Raw genomic sequence first — 9,029 nt, 5'->3', positions numbered from 1 at the left:
GTAGCTTAGACATAGAGCTTTCTAAAAAGGTATAGCATGCCAAGATCAGATGATGATCAAGGTGTACACAAATAATTAAATGAACAAATGACATTAAACATTAGCTTACATTCAAGTTTCAACATACACTTTATAATCTTTATTTACTGCACGAAAAGACAGAAAGTATTAAACGAATCCAAAAACTATAGTACTGTATAGCATAGGTAGCAAATAGCATCATGCCAAGATCAGATGATGATCAACTTATCAAGGTGTACACTGTACACAATTTCACAAATTATTAATTTGCATTCTCATACAACCTATCGGCCTTATTCAATATTCATGTAAATATGCAATACCAACCACATACACATTATACCAGTGCATTTTTATATAACTTATTGTTGGTCTTAGTCATGTAAATAAACAGAAAACTCTAAACTTTAATGAAAAATAAGTTTTTAGAAAATTTTGTTTGGCACACACCTTGGATGACATCCTGGTTATGAACTTATGCAATACTTAGCATAACCAAATATATTGACACAAAAAAATCCTAATTAAATTAACAAATAAATCAGAAATGAAATTATATATTAGTTTACAATTACATTCTATGATTCTTTCAACATACACTGACAGTCTTTATTTACTGTCTTGTCACGTTTGCACGTACTAACACGCAGTCAGCCAAGCGTGCCTGACTGGCTGTTGGAGACACGCGTCGCGGCGTCACACTCTTACAACAGACAGGAACAAACACGTGTAAATTTTGTGAGCGGACTTAAAGTTAGCGGAACTAAATTTAGCGGAAGCTAATTGGTCCACTAATGGTTTCCAAAGTTAGCGAAAATGCTAATCCGCTAACGAGAAAGTTCGCTTCGCTAATTAGCGGATTAGTGGAACCGTGCCCACCAATAGGGTAGCGTGACCCACCAGCTGCTGACTGCTAAGAAACAGTCAAGTACTGTACATGTTTGGCCAACTTGCATCACTACAAGAAAAGGCAAGTATAAAGCATACTTGGGGAGGGGGCAGGGGATGAAGTGTACTATGTATAAAACCATTAAACCTCTCTTAGGCTGCAATCTCTCTCAGGCATAATTTCTGTAAGGCACAATCTTCATACAGATTAAGATATGGCTTAAGAAAAGGGGTGAAACCAGAAGGAGGTATGTGAGGATTTATGACTTTGTTTCAGCTCCACATGGGTAATGTTTCCATCTATGACTCCCTCACCTCACTTAGTATCCCTAGGCTTGTGTTGATACAACGAGTATTCGTATTTCTATTTGTAATTGGGCAAAATAATAAAACCATTAGTTAATACTATTGTAGTATTAGATGCATAAGGAAATTATTATGCAATTGTACCTGAATCAGCTGAATAATGTAAACATTATCTAACTGTTAACTGTCCTGTGTAAGAGCTACACAGTAACAATATTATGATTACATGCTCAGTTCTCAGGATAACTGCACCTAAAATTCAAACTTTTGTTAATACCTGTATTATTCCAGTAGTAGTCACATAAGAACAGTACTAAGCTATAATATATACACTAGTTAATGGCATATTTTAATAAAAAATTATGTAATTTATTTGCCATGTGTTGGGAATATACTGTACTGCAAAGTAATTGTGCTGTACTTACATGTACTACTGTACTGTACTTTAAATGTTGTGACAATATTGTATTGTAATGAGTACCGTAGCTAAATATTGTATGTACATACTACTTTAATTATTTATAAAGATTCTGACTAGCTATCCTTTATTATACATGACACATGGGAGGCAGAGCATGTATTATGCTCTATGACTACAGTGATTGACTGATAAACCTACAACTCCCTACAGATCTACAATTTTTGGCAAGTACAGTACAATACATTATTTATCTACCGGCATATATTCCCCTGCACTGTACTGATGTTATTTTGCATTTATGTGATGTCAGATGAAGTAATCATGTTTACATGTCAATACAGTACAGTACAGGTCTAAATCAACATTAGAAATATTTAAGTGATTTATCACTGATGGTTCTAGGTCTAAATCAGTAGGTATTTGGGAAAAAAATAGTTTCCTAAAAAACAAAACACCCATACAGTACTGTATTGTCACAAGACCTCAAAACACATGTTGTGCCTTATATATTTATATGTACAATACTGCATAAATATATATGTTACCGCAAGCAGTACTAAATTATGATGACACAAACAAACATTATGTTTGGCTGTAAGTCATGTCATGTTTATTGGGCGTGCCTGCCCGTATACAGTATATAGAGTATCGAGATGGTGGCAGATGAGAGACCTAGAGTAGGTTGAGGTGTTGGATGGTGTAAGGGGAGCTTGTTTGCATATAATACGCCTGACACAGCGAGTCTGAATAGCCGGCCTGATCACGTGATGCCCGGCAGGGCACCGCCAGTGCCTCACTGTAGCTATCCCTGTCACACCACCAACACCTAACCTGTTTCTCCTGAAAACTTTCAACACGTAAGTTTAACTTGTACTTATTGTGTACACAGGTAGACTGTATCCATTGCATCGTTTATCATTGTGACGACATAAAAATATGGCAAATTAAGTACTCATTCTAAGTGTTAAGATTAGACTAATTACATAGCTATGATTGTTATGTAAATATATATTGGATTAAACATTTATGTATGATTAATTTGAAATATTAAATGAATTGTATTCAACAGGTTTGACCGAATTATAACGTTCGAGTTTAACTTGATGAGTCTAATTAATCCCTTAACCGCTCGGATGGCGGCTATAAAAAAAAATATATATATATATATATATATATATATATATATATATATATATATATATATATATATATATATATATATATATATATATATATATATATATATATATATATATATATATATATATATATATATATATATATATATATATATATATATATATATATATATATATATATATATATATATATATATATATATATATATATATATATATATATATATATATATATAGTACTGTACTTGTACTAATTGGTAGAATGAATGGTTCATTGTTTTGAAAATTCCATTACAGATCACAATGGGTCTCACGGAGGTAGATTTTGTTTGATTAAACTGTATACAGTACCATAAATACTGTATGGTCACAACTACCATCATCATTTTTAGAGCACAATATAATTTTAATCTAATGGAAATTAATGAAAAAATTAAATATTGAACTGTGAGACAAACTAACATAATGTATATGAGCTTATTCTCTTGATATGTTGCTTGGTGGCTTCAAATTCTAAAATTAATTAATTTAAATGTTGCCAGAAGGGCTTGATAGTAGTACTGTACAGTACAGTAGTAGCATCTGCAGTTTCTCCATGCCTTTCTCACCTAAAACTTCTTTGCAGTTTCAGCTGCTAGTTGAATTTTAACCCCTTGGAAGGGAATACTTTACAAAGATGTCCTTTTTATATTTATACTATGTATAAATGAACTCACCAATTTCTTCCAGGTAGGAGGTGCTCATACTAGCTACATGTGCTATGGTCACCTTGTCTCATGATACAATCTTTAATTGCCCGTTCTTGACACTTAATACTGTATTACAATACAGTACTGTACAGTATGTTACTTTACTTTGACATTAAACTCAAGCATTACCTGTCACAATTTCTAATACTGTATAGTTAAAGACTCTCTTAACTAGAAGAACTGGTGTGTGACCAGTCTGGTTAGCTTAGCTGGGTTTTCCATTCTCTTGCAACTGTTCCCTCATCCAAATAAAACTCTCACTAAACATGATATATTTCAGTTACTCATGCAATTACAGTATGAATATTTCAATTATGTAACTGTCACTAATAAACACAAACACACACAACAAAAAGTGTGTTGAAAGAAAAGTAATGAAATAAATTAATGTATACATGATAGTTGGTAAATTGAATACAGACATTTAATATACAGTAGTACTGTATTGTTACTTTTACACTTCATTTTGATACCAGTTGAAAGTTGATTTGGTATGCATTCAGCATAAGTTTGGAAATATAATACTGTAATCAAGACCCATCTCCAATGTCCAGATCTGCTTGGTCTATTGGGTTTAAGTCCAGTGAGTTCCCAGGCTACTCCAGCACTTGAATGTTCATGCAGAAGCTTTTTGAGAAGTTGTATTTTGGTAGCATGATGAAATCGCATGTTCAGCTCCTTTTGCAGTTGGTGTTGAATTGTTTGTTCTGACAATCTTTTGAAAGAGGTTGTGGTGGGCTTTCTTCATTTCTGCTGCAGACATTCATCAGTTCTTGACTCATAAGCCAAAGATTGCCAGCCGTGCACTTCAGTCCAAACTGATGCTGTACCTTGTCCTCAATTTCTCTGAGACAGTTTTCCACCCAACAAGGCAACAATGTGAGCCTTTTTCCCACCAGACATGTTCATGGGAACCATGGTGACTGTTCTAAGAAAAAATTGGGCTAGTATGGAAAGGTGTTTTTTCTTGTCATTAGAATGTGGCAAATACTGATGCGACTGCCCAAGGATATAGTTAAATACATAGTCAGAGTGGGAATCTTGTACATATAGGCGTGAGACACCATAGAGATGTCAGGCAAACAATTTTGTGACAATTCAATTTAACGGGCAACAACCTGGTTCTAACTTTGGCATAAAAATGCCTCTAATTATGGAATTGGAATCAACACTCTTTGTGGACACTACTGATAAGGAAGAATATTAACCCTCTCAGCCTCGGAGCCTGAGACACATACGTGCATGAAAACTTACGCTCAGCCTCGGAGGTTTTTGCCGAAAAATCTTTGAAAAAAAAAATTGGGGCTCATTTCACTACCATGGAATTGTTTTATGAAGTGTAATGGGGGTCTCTTCTAGCATAAAATTGTATGAACAATTGCATGAAACCATAAAAAATTTAAAATTCTTGAAATTTAAGCCACTTTCTTCGAGCACAAGTTGAGAAAGTAGGAAAATGTTCAATAAAATTTTATTTCCATTTACATTTTGCTTGTATTATGGTGTTCATTGATATGTACTATATACCAAAATAAAGAACAAAGCATGTAGAATATTGTGGTATAATGAAAAATAATATAGCACAAAAACTCATGGAATAATTAAAGGGCCAAGCGGCACACCCTCCTCTCGCTCTAATGGCCAGTGACACTGGCTTCATGCTGCGCTGCCAAGCACACGGTGACCAAGACTGTCTCGGGGAAGGTGATAAGGCCCACACAAAGAAAACGACGTCTGTCAAATGGCATCCAAAGTTCAGCCAGTTTCACTGAATAGTTTTGAGTTATTTGAAAATATAGCCCATTGGACGTGGCCACTGGCGTCGTGAGGCTGAGCGTAAGTTTTTCACCTTTTATGTTCGACGCCATTCGTGCGAGGCTGAAAGGGTTAAGAAAGGAACTGGAATGGAATACAATATACGTAAAGGAAAAAATGAAGAGAAAGGTAAAATGGAAAATAAATAAAATGGTTAAGAAAGTGGAAGGAAGGTAAGCAGAGAAAAAATTAAAGAAATTGGAACAAAAGATGATTTAAAAAAATATATTAAGAAAGAAAATGGAAGGGATAGTAAATACAGTACAGTAGGGGTGTACTCACCATTACTGCTCGTACAGCCAGCCAAAGTTGACACTACAATAGACCACATCCATTAATGAAGCAAATCTTTGAGCAGCTTCACAGAAAACAAGATGCACTGAATTTTCAATTATTTCAAGATTTTCTTTTAATGTCAATCATTTCTTCTTGCATTTCCTGCCTGAAGGCTTGGCTGGCACTTTTAGCCTGGTTCAATTGTTACTTCATTCACAGAACACACAAAAATTCTTGGGTATAATACCAGTGTCCCTTAAGACTGTGATCACAGCAAAGAAGACAAAGGGACTAAGGAATTGGTGGATTGAGAAGACAGAAATGTTATATAACAGTAAGTTAGAATACTCTGGGTGACCAGGCATTGATGTCAAAATACAACATATGTACAATTTTGTTTATGTTTTATCAGTAACCAGAAAAAAACAGAACATTTGGAGAGGGAATGAAATGGATGCCTATCGTCATATCCAGTTACTGTATTGAAAGATTTACAGTTAAGAGGGACTTTCCTATACTGTAATTTTCAGTTTTTGTCAACACTAATCATTTTCCATGGCACTTCTCCTTTGAGTTATCTATATACTTCTTACAAGCCACGATAATTGTAATTACAGCAATCTGCAAATTGCTAAAATATTTACTAAATGGACAAAAAATGGTCAGTACATTTACGATGTTCAACTAGTCACAAATGTAAACAATGAACTGGCACAACATGACATGGCTTAGATCAATAAATTGTAGCATGTGGTACTAGTTCATGCAGCACTTACAGATTATTTGACTGACAACAGACTTATGATCGGTGACATACAAAGAGTCCTCTATTTCTACAAGGTACAAGTGTTAAATTCCACTGCTATGAAGTCTTACAAACCTGCAATCCAATGCAATAGTAAGGAGGATGATGCAACACTAAAAAATGGATGGAAGCAGGTAATGTGCTGACAGGCCCGAGGGGATTATGTAACTTTTAGCACACCTGAGATTGGCCCAAGTAGGCTTGCATTGTGAGTATTACAGAATAGCGGTTTGGAAAGTGAAAAAGAAAAAAAGTTATTTTATATTCTGTGCAATGATGTGGGATAGGATACAGATATGCATGATGAAGTGGGAGCGTACAGTACCATGTTCTATATCTCTGAGAATTATACTTTACTTAGAATATGGAAGTTGTCAACCTTCACCACCTGAGAGCTACAAGTATCAACCGAGGATGGAAGACAAACACTGATCTCAACATTCACACGTGGAAAAAAAAAATGTGATCAGAAAAAGGATGTGAGGGAATAAAAATAGTGAGAGGTCTGCCTTATAACATTTTAAGTAAAAAGTGAATAACAGATAAAAAAAATTATCAAGCCTTTAGAGCAAGTAAAAGACATGTCATGTATACCATGGACATGGTTGATAATGACCACAACACAGGTGTAGCAACAATATGGAGCACTTCCCATGAATAAAAGGAATGAGAAATACATTGGATTTAAAGCACACTATGTGTATGAAAAGTAAAAGATTATCCTGAAATCTCATTTTTAGAGAACATAGATTTTGTAACTACTGTATAATGCATCAAAAAGCTTGATTAGTTTAACTCCAGGTTATCACAAACCCTCTATTCATGCAACTCGGCTATATTTAAATAATCCTTTGAAATCCTAACTAAAATCTGTCTCTTTCCTGGGTCAACTAGTCCCTATTAATAGTACTGAAGGACCAGTTGCCAAGACTCAGAGCTGTAAATCTATACTTTCAGACTTACTATACATGCACCCTTTTACTCAGCAAACTGGACTCAGGTCAGTCATTTTCAATGCTTAGCTCACTTCATCCTCCCTAGGTAGGAGGGATGAATCTGAGGCACCTACTTAGTTTTCATGATAAAATGGAACCAATCCTTCCACTGATTGGGTAACTTATGTAGGTTCTAGCCAGCTAGTACTGGTAAGAGGACTGAAGCATGAACTTTTGAGGTAACAAGGTGGCCTGTACCCTTTATCCCAGGAACCAGGGTAAAGCACTAAATTTATAGACTCCTAAGCAGCAAGTAATGGACTTCATAAACATGGTACGTGTACATTCATTCAAATATTTAGTGAAGGACACCCTTGCAGATGCTAATACTTCTCTCTTGAGGATGGACCTGTAAAACACCAAGGAGGAAGGTTAAGGATGACACCACTTCCCCACGAAGGATGCAACCAGGTAATCATCACCGCCATCTTTATAGGATTAGTTAAAAAGGTTTTCACCAAGATATTGAAAATATAAATCTTTTGTGGTTGCACAGTTTGACGTATGGTTAATAATCAGAGCCGGCTGATTAAACCTTTACAGCAACTAAGTGTAGCTCTGAATTACTCTTACCAGACAATGAGTGTGATGAGATCCCTGCTCAATTTCAATACCTGAAACTGAATTTACTCAGACCTGGCACTAGGATAATTTATTTTCAACAATTGTATAAAGATTTGCATGAAGATTGACCCATGACAATTAAGAGCCCCCCCCCCCCCAACATACAGCCATAAACCTTATTCTGATGACTCATCTGTGAAAAGCTAAGGTCTCTAAAAGGAAAGTTGCATCTAACAAGATAAAAAGCATATTGCACAATACCATAAGATTAAAATGAAAATCCTATAAGACCATGTTACAAGAGACAACATACCAACCTGATGTGACACAAGTATGCCAACACAGTTATAGGGAACAAACCCCTATGAATCCCTCGAGTGCATACCCGGAAAAACTGCTTGCAGCTAGCCAACTGTGGCAATAAGCACTGTTGAGAGAGGTAACTCAGACTCAATTGGAAATAAACTGTTTCTGCTGCATTAACTAGCCATAACTGAGCACCTGTCAGATCTTCTGAAGAATTCTCGTATACCTTACAATGGAGTATACAGAAGCGCAGAACCCCTTATAGGAGATATTATATGCAGACCTGATCTACCTTAAGGCAAAATTTCCAGTTTTACTCCTGAAGCAGAACTTTCATAACATCCCATTTCAGAAAGTCCCAAGAATACCTGAAAATCCTGAGTAACCTAAAGCCAAATTCATCTGGCAAAGCAAATCTGAGTTATGTGTTGTGGAGAATGGCCATGTACAGTACACTGAAGGGTAACAATTGGGTGCTCTTATAACAAGTAATATATACTCAAGGTATAATACTAACATCTAAAACTGTGAGGCAACCAGTCATCCTCACATAAGCACTCCAAATAAATGAAGGAAGCACTTAGCTGCCTATATGTGGACAACCAATCAGAAAGAGCCTTTGGGAACTGAAGGTTATTGAGCCTAGGGGTTATGTATTTTAAAGCCAGTTTAAGTTGTAGTTGTACTCTGCAGTACAGCAGTGTATGCTGATAGCTCTCAGCCTCAGCAGCTGGTACTTCAGTA

This window comes from Homarus americanus, unplaced genomic scaffold (assembly GCF_018991925.1).
Source record: "Homarus americanus isolate GMGI-L3 unplaced genomic scaffold, GMGI_Hamer_2.0 scaffold44003, whole genome shotgun sequence".
NCBI lineage: Eukaryota > Metazoa > Arthropoda > Malacostraca > Decapoda > Nephropidae > Homarus > Homarus americanus.
This window is presented reverse-complemented; position numbering follows the sequence as displayed.